This window comes from Antechinus flavipes, chromosome X (genome assembly GCF_016432865.1).
Source record: "Antechinus flavipes isolate AdamAnt ecotype Samford, QLD, Australia chromosome X, AdamAnt_v2, whole genome shotgun sequence".
In the NCBI taxonomy this organism is placed as follows: domain Eukaryota; kingdom Metazoa; phylum Chordata; class Mammalia; order Dasyuromorphia; family Dasyuridae; genus Antechinus; species Antechinus flavipes.
In genome coordinates, this window is record NC_067404.1 from 5,018,613 (window position 1) to 5,041,217 (window position 22,605).

General features: G+C 40.8%; 2 long non-coding RNA genes across 5 annotated transcripts in view; one reads left to right on the forward strand and one right to left on the reverse strand.

Annotated features, from left to right (window-relative positions):
* Positions 1–22,605, reverse strand: part of LOC127542989 (uncharacterized) — a 244,872-nt gene that overhangs the window by 218,793 nt on the left and 3,474 nt on the right. The window contains exons 4-5 of one of the 4 annotated variants that reach the window (XR_007949025.1): positions 22,572–22,593; positions 22,191–22,505 (exon numbers count right to left, since the gene is read on the reverse strand). This is a non-coding gene — a long non-coding RNA (uncharacterized LOC127542989). Of the gene's footprint in view, positions 1–22,190; positions 22,528–22,571; positions 22,594–22,605 lie in introns of those variants that run through there. The other 3 variants (XR_007949022.1, XR_007949023.1, XR_007949024.1) reach the window with 3 other exon arrangements.
* Positions 8,968–12,654, forward strand: LOC127542998 (uncharacterized). Its single transcript, XR_007949044.1, has 4 exons — positions 8,968–9,192; positions 10,192–10,291; positions 11,156–11,253; positions 12,403–12,654. It is a non-coding gene; the product is annotated as an uncharacterized LOC127542998 (long non-coding RNA).

Below are 22,605 nucleotides of genomic sequence, written 5' to 3' on the forward strand. Positions count from 1 at the left end.
GATCTGTGATTTTTTCAGATTCTCAGCCCCTCCTGACTGAGGTATATCCTCCCCAGACAAAGTTGTCTTGCCAGGGCCTTTGATTCACCAATCCTGCTCAAAAGGATCCCTTTGAATTCCAATAGGAGATCTGGGCTTGTCCCGGCCCCCACCAGATCTGAGCCAACTTGGGCTCTCCCAGTCCCCACTGGTTCTGATCTGCTGTGGTTGTCCCAGCCCTCATTCTGACTTGCTTGGGTTGCCCAGCCCCCACTGGTTCTGATCTGCTCTGGTTGTCCCAGCCCTCATTCTGACTTGCTTGGGTTGCCCAGCCCCCACTGGTTCTGATCTGCTCTGGTTTCCCAAACCCCACCAAGTCAACCAATATAATGAGCTTCCCTCAACTAAGGTCTTTGCAGATGGACCTTGGCAGCTCCCTTTGCTGCCAGGACCTTGTGTCCACTGAGAACTGCATCCTCAGTGCAAAACTCCATTTTCCATAGAACTGCCCACTGGAATAATATTCTTTTCCAGTGTTATCCTCTCTTTATCCTCACCTGTTTCCCTAAACAGACTTTATGCCTCGGTCAGGATTTCTAACCTTACTTCCAATTCCTATAATAAATCTCTTTTATCCATCAAGGTTTACAGGTCTGTAAATTCCTTTTCAGAGAACCTCTGTGCCTCCAGAAGGGAGTCACCAAAACTCCCTACCATTGCACCAAATCCCAAGGGGTTGCCGGGGAGCTAAACCTCTCCATTTGGTTCCCTGAACCTCAAAAGTTGTTTTTCAGACATCCAAGTGCAATTGCAATCATTTTCCCCAGTAAAATCTACATTACTCCAGGAATTGCTGAACATCTTTCTAACAGTGTCGTTTCTACTTTCCCATTTCCATCCCTTTACATTACTAGCTATGTATGGTGCTGTACTATTTAACATTATACATTTCCATAAATTATGGGGTGTTTGACAAGAAGTCTTCTTTCTAAATGATATAGCCAGGATCACACAGCTAGTGTATACCAGAGGCAGAATTTGAACTCCAGTTTTAGTGACATCAAAGCCAACACTGTAATAAATTGTTTCTATTCAGTATCTCAATGTAACTCTCCAATAATATTTACATTCTATTATGAATTGTGGATGTGCATAAAAAGAGAGATTTCCTCCAATAGCTCTCTACTGATTATCATCATCATGAATTTAATTATAATCATTAAATTATTTTATTATAATATTATACTATTAGTACATAACACTGTTAATACTACATACTTTAAATGTTATTGATATATTATATTTATTGCAATATTATTAATAGTTGTTTTATTTCTTTCTAAATTCCCTCAATCTCTATAATCCCTCTAATCCCTCTAATGAATGCTGGTGGACATAATTAAGCACTGACCCATCATCACAAATGATATTTGTTTTGTTCCACCTATCTTTATATTCACTACAATCTATAATATCTACCCTCTCTGGTTCACGAGTAAAAGTCCAGTCACATTTACTCTGTCCCATTCGCGGCCCCATACCCAATTGGTTCAGGAAATATCCTCCCGGGAAACTAGTGCTTAATGTCCACTGATGTTCCTCTTGGGCCGACCAAAATCCAGTGCCATTATGTACAACTGATCTATTGCTCGAGGTCCAAGCTGGAGAGAGAGGGACCGGAACCCACGGCCATTATGTGAGTTGTTCAGGTTCCCCACACATCAGCAATTCCTAAGATGAAATATATCTGCAATAATTTGCATTAAACTTTGGAAGCTATTGTCTTTCCTCAATAAAGGGCTAGGAATAGTATCAGCAGGGGCCATTATCAGACATAAGGATATAAAGCACAATCCCCAACATTATATGTCTTGTTTTGCTCCCATTCTACTCAATGATAGGTTATATTTCTGAGTTGAAGGAACACTGCCCAACAGAAAATGATATCCAGCACTACCAGAAAAAGCCCCAGTAAGGTACCCCAGATCAATAGCACTATCAAGATTTTACATGCCCCGTTCATCAGTTCCTGTTTAATGTTCATCTCAGCTTTGTATGGGCCTGATACCAGGGGCCTTCCTCCTTTTTGGACTTGTCTTTGAGCCGTCCTGTTTATCCTTCAACAAAAAAGACAACCGCTGACCAATTGCCTGCTATTGTGTACAAGCCCGGTGCCACAAACTTGGTCAGCACCATGTCACACCGACCTTGGACACCCCAATGACTGCCTTGATGTAAATGTTGGAGCACCTGTCTCATACCTGCTATGGTCAGCACCTCTCTGCCATCAGGGAGGAACCAGTGCCCCTCCTTCTCCACCTGAGTGCCAAGGCTTTGGGTTTCCTGCTTCTCTTCTGGGGTGGGGGAAGGTGGAGGCATTGGAGGCGGAAATGCCGCAATTAGCACCATCATGTCCTCCGTACATACAGATTCCTCGCCTCCAGCCCATTTTGCCTCCTTATGGGCAAAGCGGTTTCCCCTTGCCTCAAATGAATCTCCTCTTTGGTGCTCCTGCACATGAATCACTGCAATGTTCTTGGGTAACATAAGATGGGTTAAAATTTCAATGACCAATGCCCTGTGTGCCAGTCCTTTGTACCGTTTACCATTCCCCCCCCCTGCATATTTTGAATCTGTATAAATAATTCCCTTCCTTCCCTTAAGTAATTTCAGTGCTTGATTTAGGGCATACAATTCACAATTTTGAGCTGCCCATTCTTTTGGTAGGGATCCAGCTTGGACCAGAGACAAATTATCCCCACCAACAATAGCATATCCATTCTTCCTTTTCCCATTAACTATCTGTGAGGACCCATTTATGAACCATTGAGCACCTTTTAACAGAGGAGTTTCTTGTAAGTCCTCCCTAACTTTAGTTTGATAATTACATTTAGACAGTCGTGATCAAGGGACACGTGCTGCCCAGGGGAGGCAGACAAGAACAAAGTCGGGTTGAGGTTCTGGTCCGGTGAAAGCACCGAGTCATCTTTTTCCAGCACTATTGCTTCATATTTTAAAATCCTAGAATCAGTTAGCCACCTCCCAGCCCTCTGGTTTAGGATTGATGGGACTTGGTGTGGGACACTCACTATTAGACTGCCACCAAAGGTTAATTTCCAATTTTCTTCCACCAAAAGCGCTGTGGCTGCAACTGCCTTTATACAAGTAGGCCATCCCTTTGCCACTGGGTCTAATATTTTTGACAGGAAGACCACTGGGTATTGCTGTCCTCTCCTCACTTGTGCCAGTAGCCCTAGAGCCACCCCATTTACCATATTTACATATAAATGAAAAGGCTTACCCGATGATGGCAATAACAATACGGGGGCTGACGTCAACTCCAGCTTAAGTTGTACAAAGTTCCGCTCCCCTTCTAGGTCCCACTGCACTATATCAGGTTTTTCTTCCCATAAATGAGTATACAATGGGTTAGTTAATAGGGCATTTTCATCAATCCAAGTTCTGCAATACCCCATCAGTCCTAAAAACTTCCGGAGGGCCTTCTTTGTCCCTGGTTTAGTAATTTGGAGAATCCTCTCCATGCATACAGGATCTAATTTCTTTTTCCCTTCACTTATAAAATGACCTAAATATTTTACTTCACGTTCCACAAATTGCCATTTCTCTTGAGAAATTCTCAGTCCCTGTGCTCCTAGATAATTTAACAAACTGAGAGTGACTTGGGCAAGGTCACTCTTTTTCCATCCTGCCACAGGAAGAGATCTACATATTGTAAAACTTGTACCCTTATAATTGGATTCTGAAAATTTTCAATTATTCCTTCCAATATTTGCCCAAATAAATTGGAGGAGTCTGTATAGCCTTGAAGTAGTACACACCATCGATAACTGTTGTTTTCTCCCTGTCTCTGGATCTTTTCAATCAAAGGCAAAAAAAAGGTTTCAGCTATCTTCAGATAAGCGGCAACTCCAAAATGCATCTTTTAAATCTAACACACTAAACCATGCACTAGTTCAGGAATTCTTGCTACGATGGTATAAGGATCCAGTACTACTGGGTGAGATGGTAATACTATCTTATTTATCTCCCTCCGATCCTGAACCATCCTATATGTCCCGTCCTTTTTCCTTACAGAAAGAATGGGGATATTGAATGATGAAATACAAGGTTTGAGTAGTCTTGTTTTCAACAACCTCTCCATTACCAGTTTCAGTCCCTTTCTTCCCTCATTTGGAATCAGATATTGTTAGACCCGACTTATAGTATATGGGTCCTTTAAGATTATTTGTATTGAGGGAATAGACAACAGTCCTGGATTTTCAAGACTCACCGAAACTTCAGAGTAAAACTTTTGCTTGTCTACTTCCCTCATCACAAAGGTTCAGACTGGAACCAGCAGGGGACTCTAGGCACAAGGCTAATCAAAAACTTTATTATCAATTTTATTGGTTTTTTCATAAAACCAACTCTTAGTTTTATAAATAAATTGAAAGAGCATAGGATAGTTTACCTCGCAGACCTGTGGAAGCGGGAGGAATTTATGACCAAAGAAGAACTAGAGAACACTATTAACCACAACATAGAAAATTTTGAATATATCAAATTGAAATGTTTTTGTACAAACAAAACAAATGCAGACAAGATTAGAAGGGAAACAATAAACTGGGAAAACATTTTTACAATCAAAGGTTCTGATAAAGGCCTCATTTCCAAAATATATGGAGAATTGACTCGAATCTATAAGAAATCAAACTATTCTCCAATTGATAAATGGTCAAAGGATATGAACAGACAATTCTCAGACGAAGAAATTGAAACTATTTATAGACATATGAAAATATGCTCCAAATCATTATTAATCAGAGAAATGCAAATTAAGACAACTCTGAGACACCACTACACACCTGTCAGATTGGCTAGAATGACAGGGAAAGATAATGGGGAATGTTGGAGGGGATGTGGGAAAACAGGGACACTGATACATTGTTGGTGGAATTGTGAACACATCCAGCCATTCTGGAGAGCAGTTTGGAACTATGCTCAAAAAGTTACCAAACTGTGCATACCCTTTGATCCAGCAGTGTTTCTACTGGGCTTATACCCCAAAGAGATACTAAAGAAAGGACAGGGACCTGTATGTGCCAAAATGTTTGTGGCAGCCCTGTTTGTAGTGGCTCGAAGCTGGAAAATGAATGGATTTCCATCCATTGGAGAATGGTTGAGTAAATTGTGGTATATGAATGTTATGGAATATTATTGTTCTGTAAGGAATGACCAGCAGGATGAATACAGAGAGGACTGGCGAGACTTACATGAACTGATGCTAAGTGAAATGAGCAGAACCAGGAGATCATTATATACCTCAACAATGATACTGTTTGAGGATGTATTCTGATGGAAGTGGATCTCTTCAATAAAGAGAGCTTTAATTGATCAAAGATGGACAGAAGCAGCTACACCCAGAGAAAGAACACTGGGAAATGAATATAAACTGCTTGCATTTTTGTTTTTCTTCCCGGGTTATTTATACCTTCTGAATTCAATTCTCCCTGTGCAACAAGAAAACTGTTCGGTTCTGCACACATATATTGTATCTAGGATATACTGTAACCCATTCAACATGTAAAGGACTGCTTGCCATCTGGGGGAAGGGGTGGAGGGAGGGAGGGGAAATATCGGAACAGAAGTGAATGCAAGGGATAATGCTGTAAAAAATTACCCTGGCATGTGTTCTATCAATAAAACGTTTTAAAAAAAACACTTTATTATCAAGTCTCTCCCTAATAAATTCACTCCTGCCCCAGGAGCTATTAAAAATTGCTCAAACACTTCTTATAAATTAGAGTCAATTCTCTATATATTTTGGAAATGAGGCCTTTATCAGAACCTTTGAATGTAAAAATGCTTTCTCAGTTTATTGTTTCCCTTCTAATCTTGTCTGCATTTGTTTTGATTGTACAAAAACTTTTCAATTTGATATAATCAAAATTTTCTATTTTGTGGTCAATAGTGATCTCTAGTTCTTCTTTGGTCATAAATTCCTGCTTCTTCCACAGTTCAGAGAGGTAAACTATCCTATGCTCTTCCAATTTATTTATAATCTCATTCTTTATGCCTAGGTCATGAACCCATTTTGACCTTATCTTGGTGTTCGGTGTTAAGTGTGGGTCAATGCCTAGTTTCTGCCATACTAATTTCCAATTTTCCCAGCAATTTTTGTCAAATAATGCGTTCTTATCCCCAAAACTGGGGTCTTTGGGTTTGTCAAACACTATATTATTAAAGTTATTGGCTGTTTTGTCCTTTGAATCTAACCTATTCCATTGATCAACTAGTCTATTTCTTAACCAATACCAGAAGGATTTAGTAACTGCTGCTTAATAATATAATTTTAGATCTGGTACAGCTAGGCCACCTTCATTTGATTTTTTTCATTAATTCCCTTGAAATTCTTGACCTTTTGTTTTTCCATATGAACTTTGTTATTATTTTTTCTAGTTCATCAAAGTAGTTTTTTGCGAGTCTGATTGGTATAGCGCTAAATAAATAGATTAGTGTAGCCAGTATTGTCATCTTTATTATATTTGCTCGCCCAATCCAAGAGCATTTAAGATTTTTCCAGTTGGTTAGATCAGACTTAATTTGTGTGGAAAGTATTTTGTACTTTTGCTCACAAAGTTTCTGATTTTCCCTTGGCAGATAGATTCCTAAATATTTTTTACAATCAGTAGTTACTTTAAATGGAATTTCTTTTTGTAACTCTAAATGTTGGGTTTTGTTAGTGATATATAAGAATGTTGATGACTTATGTGGGTTTATTTTGTATCCCGCAGCTTTGCTGAAAGTGAGGATTGTTTGTAATAACTTTTTGGTATTGTCTCTGGGGTTCTCTAAGTATACCATCATATTGTCAGCAAAGAGTGATAATTTGGTTTCCTCATTGCCTATTCTTATTCCTTTAATCTCTTTCTCAACTCTTATTGCCAAAGCTAGCATTTCTAATACAATATTAAATAGTAACGGTGATAGTGGCAACCTTGTTTCACTCTTGATCTTATTGGGAATGGTTGCAGTTTGTCCCCGTTACATATGATGCTTACTGCTGGTTTTAAATAGATGCTACTGATTATTTTAAGGAAAAGTCCATGTATTCCTATACTCTCAAGAGTTTTTAATAGGAATGGATGTTGGATTTTATCAAATGCTTTTTCTGCATCTATTGAGATGATCATATGGTTTTTATTAATTTGATTATTAATATGGCCAATTATACTGATAGTTTTCCTAATATTGAACCAGCCCTGCATTCCTGGTATAAATCCTACTTGATTGTGGTGTATTATTGTGGGGTTGATTTTCTGTAGTCTTTTTGCTAATATCTTATTTAAGATTTTAGCATCAATATTCATTAGGGAGATTGGTCTATAATTTTCTTTCTCTGTTTTAAACCTACCTGGTTTAGGTATCAGTACCCTGTCTGTGTCGTAAAAGGAGTTTGGTAGGACTCCTTCAATCCCTATTTTTTCAAATAGTTTATAAAGCATTGGGGCTAATTGTTCTTTGAATGTTTGGTAGAATTCACATGTGAATCCATCTGATCCCGGGGATTTCTTTTTTAGGGAGTTGATTGATAGCTTGTTCTATTTATTTTCTGAAATGGGACTATTTAAGCAATTTACTTCCTCCTCTGATAATTTGGAAAGCCTATATATTTGGAGGTAGTCATCCATTTTGCTTAGGTCATCAAATTTATTGGCATGAAGTTGGGCAAAGTAACCCCCTATTATTTCTTTAATTTCATCTTCATTAGTGGAAAGTTCTCCCTTTTCGTTTTTAAGACTACTAATTTGACTTCCCTCTCTCCTTTTTCTAATCAGATTTACCAAAGGTTTATCAATTTTATTGGTTTTTTCATAAAACCAACTCTTAGTTTTATTTATTAATTCAATAGTTTTTTTTTACTTTCTATATTATTAATTTCTCCTTTTAATTTTAGAATTTCAAGTTTAGTAATTGATTGGGGGTTTTTAATTTGGTCTATTTCTAGTTTTTTAAGTTGTAGGCCCAATTCATTGATCTTCTCTTTCTCTATTTTATTCAAGTAAGCCTCTAAGGATATAAACTTTCCCCTTATTACACTTTGGCTGCATCCCATAAATTTTGGTATGATGTCTCATCGTTGTCATTATCTTGAGTGAAATTATTAATTGTGTCTATAATTTGCTGTTTCACCCAATCATTCTTTAAGATGAGATTATTTAGTTTCCAATTACTTTTTGGTCTATTTACACCTAACTTTTTGTTGAATGTAGTTTTTATTGCACTGTGATCAGAAAAGAAAGCATTTCCTATTTCTGCCTTCCTGCATTTTATTTTGAGGTCTTTATGTCCTAATATATGGTCAATTTTTGTGTAGGTTCCATGAACTGCTGAGAAGAAAGTATACTCCTTTCTGTCACCATTCAGTTTTCTCCAGAGATCTATCATACCTAATTTTTCTAATATTCTATTTACCTCTTTAATTTCCTTCTCTGTGTCTTTGCTGTGTGGAGGAGTGGGTGTGGGTGCGTGGGAGTATGCTTGGGAGTGCCTATACCTGCCTAGCATTTGTGCCGGCTCAGGGCTCAGTGTGGAAGGCTGCTGGTTCTTGGGCTGGGGTGCGCCCAGGCCAGCAGAGAAGAGCCTTTGGGGCTCTCCCTTCCCAGTTTCTGAAAACCGGCCGGCCCTCAACCACCCCAAGCTCAGTTCAGCTGCTACCCCTCACACCCAACCCTAGCTGCCTGCGCTCGGGAAAGTAGGACCCCGGTCAGCGCCGGGCCCCCTCCGGGTTGAAGATGAACTGCGGTCCCCTCTCCTAGCGGGGTTAGGTGATGAGGGCTAAAAAAATGGCATGGGGGGGTCACAACTGCTCTGGGGCTAATGTCCTAGTGCCGCCTCCCCTCTCCTGTACACTGCTCTCTCCTCCCTTCCCCCTATGCTCTGGGAGGAGACCAGCCCCCCAGGTGACGCCAGAGGGACCAGCCCCCAGGTGACGTCACAGGATCATCCCTTCCCAATCTCCATTTCTGGGAAGTCTCTTTTGTCTGGAGTCGGGGATGTGCTGGGACCCGAGCGAATGGAGGTCTGCGCCCCTCATCCAGTTGCCTACCTTTCCGCCTTCACAGCGATCCCCTCCGTTACCCCCGTCTTACCCTCATCTTCCGGACGGACCCATCCTGAGGGTCCTGAGGAGCCTAAGCCGCAGTGAGTGAGGTAGGTGTCCCTCCCTGCTCCTGCCTCAGCCCCTCCCTTTCTTCTTGTCTCATTGCAGCCTTTCCATGAAGCCCCTTCCTCCCCAACTGGCTTTCCTTCCTGCCCAGGAGGACGTGGGTAAGGGTGGCGACAAGGCCCTGGGAGCATCGACACCTTTGTCTGTCTATGTGTGTGATGTGGAGGTAGCTAAGATCATCCTGGGCGTGCCTGTGTCTTTGTCCGTGTGAAGGAGTGGGTGGGGGTGGGGGGGAGTGTGCGTGGGAGTGCCTGCACCTGCCTGGTGCTTCCTGCCGGCAGCGAGGAACCTCTGGGGACGCTCCCTCTCTCCCCATCTCGGATGGACGTTTCCACCTTTTTTTCCTACGTTCCTCAAGTCCTAGGCCTGCTCTGGAGGCTGGGGACTCCGACAGCCTAGCAATTCGGGTTCTTTTTACTCAATATGTTTTGTACTGTCATACCTCGGAGATCGAAGGGAATGGGAATGTTTGCTGATGCAAGTATATCTTCAGGTACTAAAATCCAAGCTAAAGTAGGGATTTATCTAGAAAAAAGAGTGATTATTTTATCCCCAAGGATCTCGCTCTTTACAAAACAACTCACCTTTAACTATTTTTTCTCTTCCAAGGGTATTTCTTCACTTTCCATAAAGACACTTTACAACATTCGTTTTGGTAAGAATTTAAGATAGGATCTCTTCCCCTTCCCTTCTCCATATCCTCTCTTTTTTAGGGTGTCTTTTAATTAAATGACACTTTGTTGTTGTTGTTCTGGTTACAACTAGCTTATGATGAGAAGGATGTTTCCATGCACCTTGCTGTGGAACAAAGAGGGGGATGGGTCCCTTAGCCTTCGAATTGAAATGATGTACAGGCTGAAAGAAGAGAATTGTTTCATGGCGGCTTCTCTCCTGATGAGGGCTTTGGGAGTATTTTGGCATAAGGTTGTTGAGAGTTTGGGTTTCTTCCTCTGAAAATTTTCTGTACTTATCTTTTGATGTAGGGGAGAATGATTCTTAATCCTGCAAATTGGAATCCGTTTCTTCTATATTGGATATGCAACCAACCATAGAGATTTTTGCTACAAAGGTCTTTTTCCTCAGGTAAGTGTTTTGCTTCACATTTTAACTGCATTAGGACTTTGGGCAACTTGGTAGAAACGGGATTAATCTTCTTTTCTTTTTTGGGATTTTCTCTGTTCCTTGTTCTGTTTGATCTCTTTCCCTATCCATAGATGTGAAAAGTAATTTCCCCTTTGCTCCTCTAATTTGCTATAGATTCCCTTTTTACATCTAATTCATAGATACATTTGTAGCTTAATGTGATAGTTGGTGTGATGTTCATGACCTCTCGCATTTTTGGCAAACTGCTTTTTCCTTATCCCATTGTTAAAAATGGCAGTCCCACTGCCTGCTCTGTCTGGATTTCTTACACACTAAGGTAGTTTATTTTATTTACTTTTGTAAGTTGCACACGTGATCTTTTCCAAAGATTGATGTTTCAATTTTCAAGAAGTACATATTATTTTCTGGGCACCTATGTATTTCACAAGGCATGAAGTCAGAGCAAGTCATTTTCCTGAGTTCAAATCTGGCCTCAGCTACTTACTGTGTTAGCCTCAGAAAGCCACTTAACCCTGTTGACCTCAGTTCCTCATTTTTCAAATGGACCACAGAAGGACATGGCAAACCCTTGCAATATTTGGGGCCAAGAAAGTCCCAAATAGGGTCAGGAAAAAGCAGACAGGACCAAACAACAATAATTGGTTTCAAAATCTTAGATTTTCAGTGTAGTTTGAGGTCTGTTCCTGATAACGACTAATCCCAAACCCTTCCCTTCCTCCTTCTCTCCATGCATTATGTCTATTTTTGATGTTTTCTGTTTCTTCCATCACCAGGGTATCCCATGGATTTTGCCCTCTCCCTGTGAGTGCCATGCTAGGTAACAAATCTCATTTTTTGTTTTAGGGAAGAAAAGAAAACTGAGCCCAGCTGTTTGGTGCACATGTGTAACACCTGTGGACCTCTCTCCTCCTGGAAGAGGACAGGCGATGGTGTCTTCTCATGTATCCTTTTCAGTCTTTTACATTTTCTTATGGGTACTTTCCATTTTTGCTTTGTTATTCTTTCCATTAAAATTGACTTTGTTTACCAAGTGTTTGTGTGTGTGGGTATAGAGAGAGTGCGAGAGATAAAGATCTCTCTCTATGTATACACACACACACACACATATGTTTATATAGAATGGTTTTTTGGCTCGGCATAATTCATGTTGCATCATTTCAGAGATCTTTCTGTGCTTCCTGCTACTCAACACACTCTTCATTTCTTCTAACAATATAGTGATATTCCACAACATTGTTTTCCATGCCTTCTCTGGCCATTACCCACTTGAGAGCATCTACTTTGTTTCCAGGTCACAGCAGCACGAAAAGTGCTGTTATAAGTTTTTTGCAGTATGGGGGGACTGTTTTCTTATCGGTGCCTTCTCGTTATGTGATGGATTATTTGTTTCAAAGGCTTTGGATCTTTCTATGAGTTTCTTTGCATGATTCCAAATTACATCCCAGAATGGATGCTCTCCTAATTTGCTTATGGTATCTCCCTTTATGTCTCAATCGCCTACCCATTTTGGTCTTACCCTGTTGTTTTCATTGTGTTGTTCACCCTTCTTTCTGGGTGAGGACCAATGGCATCTAGAAGCTCATGACTTGCAAGTGAATTGCATTTAGGTGAGGCAGAGCTGGGCAAGATCACCAGACTCCCTCTGCTCCAGAGTCAGCTGAGTCCAGTGGCAAGATGTAGATCAGGCAGACTGACCATGGCACAGCAGGCAGCGGGAGACCCGTGTCTGTTTAAACTAGGGCCTTTCCCATGTCTCACTTGGTCCCAGGCCACAGTGATTTTGTGATTTAAGGCAATGGAACAATGAGACAAAAGATGCCCTACTTTGCCTACTCCCTGATAATAATAGTAAAAATAACAATGTGGGAAGGGAAGAACCTCATTGTTTCTGCCCAGAAGAAACAACTGCAATTTACACTCAGTCTGGGGCCATAAAACCCACACGGTGACCAAGTGAGGCTTAAGCTAGCATCTACTCTTGGACACTCAGCGAAAGCCAGAGTGATTGGGGTTCCAGGATTTGTCAAGTAGCTCCTTCTGCATTCCAGTGTACTTTATCAAAGTCTGGTTTTTCTAAGCTCTGTTTCAAGACATCATACATGAACTGGATGGAACAGAAGAGTTCCATATCGCAGTTTGTTTTGAAAATATAAAATAAATAAGTGGCCACGAGACCAAAATATCTAGCCTCCAAACTCAAAGACATGTTACCAGGTTGAAGGGACCAAATTTCTATTCCTTTGGACAAACAAGTGGCACATGATGTAAGAGGATGAACTAGTTTCTGCTATACTGTCTTTCAGTTTTCCCCAGAAGTTTTTGTATATAGTAAATTATTTTCCAAAAAGATGGGATTTCTGTTTTTCTTAAATAGTGAAGTATTATGGATATTGAATACTATGTCTTCTATACCTAAATCATTCCATGGAAACACTATTCTATTTCTTCTTTTTTTACATATTCATTTATTTAAACAAATTAAATATAGCAAAAGAAAAACAAAACAATAGAAAAACATTGTCATATGCACAAAAGAATGTGAGAGGATTTAAAATATAAAATACTAGATTTCAAGTTCAAAGAATCATGTAATTAATAGTACACACTTTGTTCAGAACTGTCCATCTATCTTTTTGCTTTCTCTTAGGTTTACTTTTGTTCTCTGCTGTGCACTTTTTACATTTTTATTTTTTCCCTTTTTTCCCCCACAGCATCCTCCAAGATGGGTATAATTAAGTTGTGATATGTTTGTACATAAATACATGTATACATGTACATGGATACATAAACACCTTTATATAAGTATGCAAATATATATACCTAGATATATATATATATATATATATATATATATATATATATATATATATATATATATATAAATTTATTCATCTATGTAAGATTATACTATGCTTACATAATTCCTCATGAGTTTAAATCTTTTTATATTTTTTGTAAATCTACCATCTGGTCATTTCCTATATCATGGCAATATTTTGTTTGATTATTTCTTGGTCTCCTAATTTCACTGGCTTCCCCTTGCCAAATTCTCACTTTCAAAGAGTCACTTTCTTCTTGAAAACTCTGGATGTCCTCTTTGAGTTGGTTGACTTTCTTTCCATAATCCTCTGGGTTTGATTGGATTCTTGTTATTTTTGTAGTTTGTCCTCAATCTGTCTCATTTGATTTTTAAAGTCTTCTTTGAGTTCTTTTGCAAAGTCTTTCTGGACAGTAGCCATTTACCATAACTCTTTGGAGAAAGGGAAGCTTTTCTCTTTCAGTGTCCCCCTCTATTGATAAATCCCAGTGGGAATTCCTCTTTCTGAAGCTGGATTCTTCCCCCTATGCTTGCTCTTTTTTCCCCCTGAGGCAATTGGGGTGAAGTGACTTGCCCAGGGTCACACAGCTAGGGAGTGTTAAGTGTCTGAGGCCACATTTGAACTCAGGTCCTCTTGACTTCAGGGCTGGTGCTCTAAGCACTGTGTCACCTAGCTGCCCTGTTGCTCTTTTTTTACATAAGAAACAGTAATTGTGTCATCACCTAGATCTGAGAGGGGGAGCTGGGGCCTCTGTCTCTGGATCTTCTTTCAGGTTTCCCCTCTGACTGGGAACCCAAAACCCAAGCACTCCACCCTCCTGTCAGCCAGCCAGCAGCTACCCTGTGCCCCTGCTTCTGCCCTCAGGGGGCGTGTGCTTTTCCCTTCCCTCCTAACAGCACAGCTGAGCGTGGCATTTCTTATCAGCAGATATTCCAGGACTTCCTCATGAGTCTTCCTGGCCTCAGACACCCAAGTGCTGTCCCAGGAGGTAAAAGTCCTCTTGACTGGGCCCGAGGCCACCTGGAACCCAGCAAGCCCCAGGGCTCCCTGGTTCTTTCAGGGGGGCTGGCCTGGAGATGTTTTAACTCCTCCAAAGTGGACTTCTTCTGGACTTCTCTGGTTGTCCTAGGAAGCCCTTATTCTGCTCAAAGTTTTAGGCGTTTGTCCCTTGTCTACATTAGCTCAGAGGTTCAATTTTCTTTTGTTTCTGAATGTTCCCACACTCTTCCCCAGGAGTTGTTTTCTTCAATGGATTTTTGTTCCTCCTTTCCCATGTGGCAAATTCTACTTTTTCAGGTTGTTTTCTTCCTTGAAGTTTGGTACGTGTCTGTCCAATTTTTTGTGCTTCTTTTAAGAAAATGTTAACTTTTCTTGTTAATATCTCTCATTTCTCCTGCACATTTTGCTTCTACTTCTCTTATATATTTTAAAATTTCTTTTGGAGTCCTTTCCGAAGGTTTGTTTCAGAAGCTAAGCCTGAGACCAGTTCCCGCATACGTCAATTTGAGGTTTCACATGTAGAAGTTGTGTCATCATTATGATCGTCTGATTTTGTGTTTTGACCTTCCCTGACACCACAATAGCTTCCTACAGTCAGGCAGTTATTTAGGTGCAGTTTTCCAGCCTATGTTGTCACTCTGAAAATTGAGCTCTGCTCTTGGGGTATAGTGGGCACTGTCCCAAGTTTCTTAAATCGCAAATAAGGGGCTTGGTCCCTGGCTTGCTGCTCCTAAGCCTTGAGGGCTGGTAACTGCCCTGCTATATCTGGGCCTCTAGGCTTCCCAGGTGTGGCCATTAATCAGCTGATTCAAGAATCTTCACGTGGAACATAAGACATTTCAGAGGGACCTTCCACAGCTACCCCATCTCATAAAACCCCAACATATAAGAGGAAACACATCAAAGATGCCCAACATATGTCAATTGATTGAAATTTATACCCGTGAATGGAGGCAAAAGCTGGTTGAAATGAATATTAAGCCTAAGCCAAGAGTGTGTGTGTGTATGTGTGTGTGTGGGTGTGGGTGTGGATGAGAGAGAGAGAGAGAGAGAGATTGAAATTTGACTTGTTGGAGTCAGGGAAGGTGAATTTAAAGCCTCATAGGTTTTAGGGACCCTGAATAGATACCTTACTGCTTCATAAGCCAACCTGTTGCTCTGTGTCCAGTGGTGAGAATCAGAAAAAACTGAGTTCAAGTCCTGCCTCCCATACTTACAATTTGTGTGACCCTTAACGAGTCTTAACCACTCTCCCCAATGTCAGTGCCAGATTGGGCTAATTAAACATAATGCTGAGATGGTTTTCCCGAGTCTCTCCTATCTATATTTGAGAGGAAACAACCTTGGAAGGACACAGACCAGCCAAGGAATGGCCCAAATTAGAGTACGCCACAATGGAAAGGTAGTGGATTCCACAGAAGGAAGCAGACCTCAGCAGCATGGACTATATCTTTCAGTTTCTCAGGATTACTGGGGCAAATTGTGTTGTATAAGAAAATGTACACACGAGACCACCCCTGTGACTGTTACAGGAGAGACTGATAGATCCCCAAATATGCCTTGGGCCAGGGAAGCTATTAGCTAGGAGCAGGACACCAAAGGTGAAAAGCCAGAGTGACTGGCGATCAAGAACAAGTTTTCCTTTGGGTTACTCGGAACTTTTCTTCCTATTTACATTAAAGGTAGTTTGCATTCTGTGTGGAATTTAGGTCCTGCTGATATTCCCTTGCATCCACCACACAAAGACATTTGGGAAGGTCCTATCTCAGGCAGAACAGCTAGAGTTTTTCCGCAGGGCAGATGGTGACTTTAGAGGGGACGGAGAACCTGCAGAACTTTAGTGCACTGGCAATGAGCTCTTTCTTTATCCTTCCCTGGCTGCATGGCATCCTCCTCAACAATGGCTTCACAGCAGTTTTCTGGGGATTCCATCTAGGTGCTTCAAGGGTAAGAGCCCTGGGCCTGGAGTCAGGAAGACCTCTGCTCAAAGCCAGCCTCAGGCACTTAGTAAGCATGTGACCTTGGGCAAGGACAAGTCAGAGTTTCCAAGTCAAGCATTCCTTGCTCTTTGTGCCTCTTCAGTAAGACTGACTACCCATCTGACTGGGTCCCTGATCTTAGAGTTGTCTGAGGCGCTAAGAGGTCAGATGCCGTGACCGTGGTCAGGCTGCTGGCATGGGTCGAAAGCAAGATTGCAGCCTTCCTGACTTTGAAACTGACCCTCTAGCCTTAGTTCTTAAGACACAGTTCAAGTATCAACTACATCATGAAGCCTTTCTTGATTCCAACTGCTATAAGCCTTGCTCCCAGACTCCGTGCATTTTGTATTTGTATTTATTCTTCATGTACATTTATACATTTTCTGTCTTGTTAGAACCTAAGCCTGTCTTGTTAGGGATTGTGTCTTTAAGAGTGTTTGCATCTCCAGAACCTAGCACTATGATGTGCATGTGCTTGTTGTTTGTTACTTAGCCCATGTGCCTTTGTATGTGCCCAGCACATTGGAGGAGTAAATCCATAGCTCTTGACTGAATGAATACATTAATGAGCTAAAATAATTATTAGTGATTACAGTTATTCATAATTTTCCTCAGGTATCAGTTTATTCTTTCATTTATCATAGCTAAACCATGTATTCTCTTATAGTTTAATTTACTCTGTGATATGAGGTATTGATCTTCTATCAAAATTCTGCCAAACTGCTTTGGATTTATGCCGTCTATTTTTACCAACTATAGATAGTTCTCGCTTTCTGTAAGTGGACTGTTGGGTAAAGCTTTAGTGGAGCAATTTTAAAGTAAAGTGAATTTACCCCCAGACTTGGCTTCAAGGGAGAAAAGGAGACAGGAAGGGAGTCATGAGTCTGGGAAGGGTGGGGGTCAGGAGATGATTCAAGGACACATGGACCTCGGGCACTGAGAAGCAAGAGCAGGCTTGGGACCAGGCAGGTGTAGCCAGCCACCCCCACCCCCCCCACAAAGGAGAGGACAGGTAACATGTGGACTGAGGAAAGACACATGACACCTGAGCGTGGATGGACAGGAGACACACAAGCAGATGCCAGACCGGAGGATAAGTGGGCAGAGCCACCAAAAGGCTCCCTTCTTAGTGCTGGAGGTCTCAAGTCAAGCCCAGAAGCTGAAGCTGCAGAGGTGGAAGGAATCACGCTGCATGAAAAATCCTTTTTGTTCCTCCTCCCTACTTTTTCATTAATACATTATAGATAAAAATATGCAAGGCTGTTTTCTGTTTCTTACATCACAGTATCCCACATATCCCTCCCTCTCCTTGTGCCTCCTGAGAGTCATGCCACGTGATGAATGGTATTTTCTGTTTTAGGAATGAAAAAAAAATCAACACAACTATATAATCCAGAGAGGAAAAGATATTTGTGGTGGGAGATAATCTTTCTGTTAAGGGTCCAATTTTTGAAGACTTGCTTTCTGTTGAAGCACATATAATCTCTGAACACTCAGAAGACAAGACACTTGTGGATGAAGACACTCTTTCTGAGAACATTCCAATTACTACCCTCTCGGGGGAAGCACCCCTAATCTCTGAAGATTCTGAGGAAAAGACACTTGTGGATGGAGGAGATAATCTTTCTGAGAACCTTTCACTTACTACTGGCTTACTCTCAGGGGAAGCACATCTAATATCAGAGTATTCTGTGGATGAAATGCTGATGGGTGAAGACATACTCTATGAGAACCTTTTAGTTACTACTTCTCTCAGAACTCAGAGGAAAAGACAATTGTGGAGGAAGACACTCTCTCTGGGAACATTTTGGTGTAAGAGAGAGACTGGGAAGGCCTTCTGGGCAAAGAAACCAACCTTTGAGAGAAACAATGGTGGGCTCTATGGTCCGTCCAGTACGGTCTGAGACCTCACCTTGTTTCCCTTAATAAGGGTCGGTTCCTTTGCCCAGAGAGGCTTTCCAGTTTCTGTCTTACACCCGTTACTTCAGGATTGCTCTCTATGGAAACACATCTAGACTGACATCACTCAGCGGACAAGATCTCTGTGGCAGGAGACACTCGTTCTGGCAACATCCCACTTACTACGGGCTTCCTCTCTGGGGAAGCACAGCAAGAAAAAAATTGGACATTTAATGAAATAGAGGCCGCTGAAGCATTCCTGATGAAAAGACAAGCGCTGAGAAGAAAATCTGACTCTCAAATTGAAGACTCAAAAGCAGCATTCAAAGGTAAATATGATAGAGGCCTCTCAAGTAACTCATTATTGATACACTCTGTACTCTTCTAAAAGGGAAGATGATAACCATAGCTCCTAAGAACTTTATCTCTGCTAGGCAGGTAGAAGCATTGGACCTAGAAAGAGGTTTTGGAACTGAACCATCTGGATGGGGATGATGTAAAATAGATAGATGAGAAATATGGATGCCTTGGGAGATGCTAGAAGGGAGATAAATAATGGAGGAAATGATCCCCTACAATAAGCATTCAAGGAAGAGCTTCTGCCTTGGAGTGGAAAATGATGATGAGGAGAGTGACCAATTCTTGAACCTCCCTCACATCTCAATTGGTTGAAAGAGGGGAAATATCTATTTCTGTATTTATATGTACTTCTTCCATGGGTCAAAAAAAAATCTATTTTACCCTAAAGGTAAGTAGGCAAATGGGAGAGGAGAAGAAAAAGTGGTGATAAACATTGGGCAGTTAAAAGAATGCAGTATTCATGTGCCAAATAGAAACTAGCAGGGAAATGGGGAAAAAAAGAGAGAAAGAAGGAAAAGCAGAAGGAAATACTTTGTGACTGTGTTAATGGGATGAACTCACTCCTAAATGCAAGTGGGCAGTAAAATGAATTAGAAACCAGACTTCAGACTGTGTTTTTTCTTTCTTTCTTTTTTTGTATTTTGAAAAGATTAAAATAGAGGGCGGAAACAGAATCTCTTATACCTCATATGAAGGATAAAACATAAGGGAAACAATCATGATGTCAGAAAAAAATGCAGAGAAAATTTAGGCCTCACTGAAAGGGATTAGTGTGCAATTGAATTCTTGTTTAGGGGAACCACAGTCAATGGAGTCAGAAAAGAGATAGGTGCACAAGGGCATGAGATTCAAAATTTTAAAAGGAAAGTTAAATGCATTTCAGGAAGAAATAGACAATCAAACTATAATGTCAGGGGACCTCAACTTTTCCTGTGTGACCTAGAGAAATCCAACCATAAAATAAATAAGAAAGAAGTCGAGGAGAATAATAAAACTTAGATGACTTAGAAAACTTAGCAAAGACCTCTAGAGAAAACTCAATAGGAACAGAATGGACTACAGACAGATGTTGCTTTATTTCAATTCATATTATGCAAATTGGATTTTATGCAAGGAATTCTCCGAATCCACCTCTGTACTATACTGGGATCTCGTTCTGCTCCTGCCCTTCAATTCGGGGACTCTGTGGCCTCCTCTCACCAATCCCCCCAAACCTTTAAAAACCCCTCTCCAGCAGAAAGCAGAACAGATCTACAGAGAGACAGCCACCACCACTGATGGATCCGGGCTTGCCTTAAGACCTCCAGTACTGATGCAGGACAACCCACCCACCTGAGAGTCTGGCCCCTGCATTTGGGTGTTTTGTCCATCATTGGAGCACCACATCTGTTCCATGCCACAGGTTTCCATGTCTGTGCCTCCTAGCATGTTCTTCCTATCAGTTCCAGCCAGGCTCTCCCGGGGCTGGCCCCTACAAAAAAGTGTTTCTCCTGCACTTGATTCTTTGTATCTAGCCTTTATGTGTCATTGACCCATGTGCTGGCTCCACGGGGCAGTCTCCTTCGTGCCTCCCTTCTAGCTTTTTACACATCCGTGGGTAAATTCACATTATGTAAAGTATCTGCAGAATGATTCATTGAAAAAACTTATGGACTATGTTGTCATCCAACCCCCCCTCCCCCTCAACTTCTAACTTTGCTTTTAGCTTTAGCTGCATTGATTTTGTTTGTTGAAAAGCTTTTTAATTTTATGTAAGCCAGATTGTCCATGTTGCTTCTTTTCAACGTGTCTGCCGTTTGCTTGGTCGGGATTCCTTTCCCATTTTCCTCTGTGCTTCTCTGTGTATGTTAGCCAATACATCCAAGGAATATACCCATTTTCCACTTCACTCTGTCTTTTCTGTGAAACCTTTTTCTGACGTGAGATTCTGTTAGATTACCTGCCAATTTTCCCAACAGCTTTTATTGAATTGTGAATTTTCCCATAGCTGGGATTATTAGCTTTGTCAAATAAATGAATGAGGTGCTCTTTTGCCCCTGCATCTTGTATGCCTAATCTGTTCCTGTGGTCAGTCTTTCTGTTTCTTACTCCATGATATATTTTTAATGATGCTATAGTTTTATGATCTGGTACTGCTAGGCCCTTTCCTTCCCAATTTTCCCATTCATTTCCTTGATAGCCTTAATTTTTGTTCGTCCAGATGAACTTTGTTATCCTTTTTTAATGTTCCCAAGAGATTCTCTGGTATTTTGATTTGTATTGCATTGTGTTAGTAAATTAATATAGGCATCATTACCATTTTTGGCCTGGCGATGAGCAATTCATATTTCTGCACTTATCTAGAGCTGCTTTTATTTGTGTAAAAAGTGACCTGTGTTCATTGAGTTGCTATCTATGTTTTGGCAGGTGGACTTCTAGTTATTTCATACTATATGTAATTTCTTTGGAATTTGTCTTCCTATACCTTTCTGGTAGAATTTATTGATAATTTATATGATAGTGATAACTTGCTTGGGTTTATTTACACTCTCCTGACTTGCTGATGTTGTTAAATGTTTCATTTAAGTTTTAGTTGATTCTGTAGAGTTCTCTAAGTCAACATTCATATCATCTGTAAAAAATAATATATATTTTTTATTGTTTGCCTCTTTGCTGTTTATACTTTCCATTTCTTTTCTTTTGAGTTACTTCTATTGCAAGCATTTCCAGTACAGGACTGAATTATAGTGATGACCGTGAGTATCTCTTATGTCTCCAAAAGAAAAACTTTTGATTCTTGTCAAAAATTATTTAATGGCAAGGTCAGCAAATTCCCATTAAAAAGTCAGCTAAAACTTAGTGGCATATGACAAATTGGAAGGTCACAGAGCTTATTTTATAACTCAAAAAAGAACTCTTCCTGTCGTGGATTCATCACTTTTACAGAAGTGTAGGGAGTTTGACAACAGTCAGCTGCTGGGCATGTCAAGAGTGTAATGAGGAGATTTTAGGGTAAGGTAACTGTTCAATTCAATACTTCATTAGCTTAGAACTTATTTTATCATTCTGTGAATTTTTTTGAAAAGTCTTCTTCAGTGTTTCTTTAAGGATTTCTGCTATGGAGCTGTCTAGCTCACTGAAAAAGGAAGAGTAACTAACTAACAGATGGTTATTTTATTTTATTTCTTTTAAGAAAGATTTAGGTTCATTCTCACTTATCTTCTATTAAATCTTATTAAAAGATTCATTCAGTAAATCTAATTGGAAATTAAGACTTAAAGGATGTGTGTGTGTGTGTGTGTGTGTGTGTGTAATTTCTATGAAATAAGGTCCTTAAATGTTTCAAAATGTTATAAGAATAATCGGGTCTTTATATTGTAAGACCTGGCTGTTATTCTCTTGATTATTGAAACTACATCAGAGATGTTGCTGGCGTGGTTTGTAGAAGAGAAGAGAATTTCAGTGCAGTTTTGTACAGGATATTTCCCACAGGTGACCTCTCCCCCTCCAGAGCCCACTTCACTCCTGGGTTCGGTGCTTCTTCTCCTTGCTTCCCTGTTGCCACGCATTTGGTCAGCCTCACTATGTCTGATGCTATGGTGAAAAAGGAGCACATTCTTTTTTTTTCCATGATAGCTTTTTATTTACAAGATATACGCATGGGAAATTTTTCAGCATTGACAACTGCAAAACCTTTTGTTGCAATTTTTCCTGCTTCACTTTAGACCACCTCTTTGCTTCTGAAGGGGGTCTCTGTGCTCTGGCCAGTACTTCCTGGTGCGTTTTCATCCACACCCTCCAACAAATTGCACTATGGGCTGACTGATCCTGAAGAAGGTCAGTGGGATACTTGACCTTCCTCAGCAGCTACATTCCAAGGGTTTGGGAAAAAGCTTCTGGGGAATTTACTCTCCTCCCTAGTGATGCTTTCCTAATTAATATTTTGTTTCTGATTTAGTCCTTGCATTTTAATAAGATTTGTGTCTTTCAGACAAGTGTTAATCAGATTTCAGAGGGCCCTACAGGACAGCTATCTGTCAGCACCTCAGCCTCTGGAAGTGTGATCCCACCTGTGGATGCTGCTGCTCCCACCTGTGGATGCTGCTGCTCCCACCTGTGGATGCTGCTCCTCCCACCTGTGGATGCTGCTCCTCCCACCTGAGGATGTTGCTCTTCCCACCTGTGGATGCTGTGCTTCCCACCTGTGGATGCTGCTCGTCCCACCTGTGGATGCTGCTCCTCCCACCTGTGGATGCTG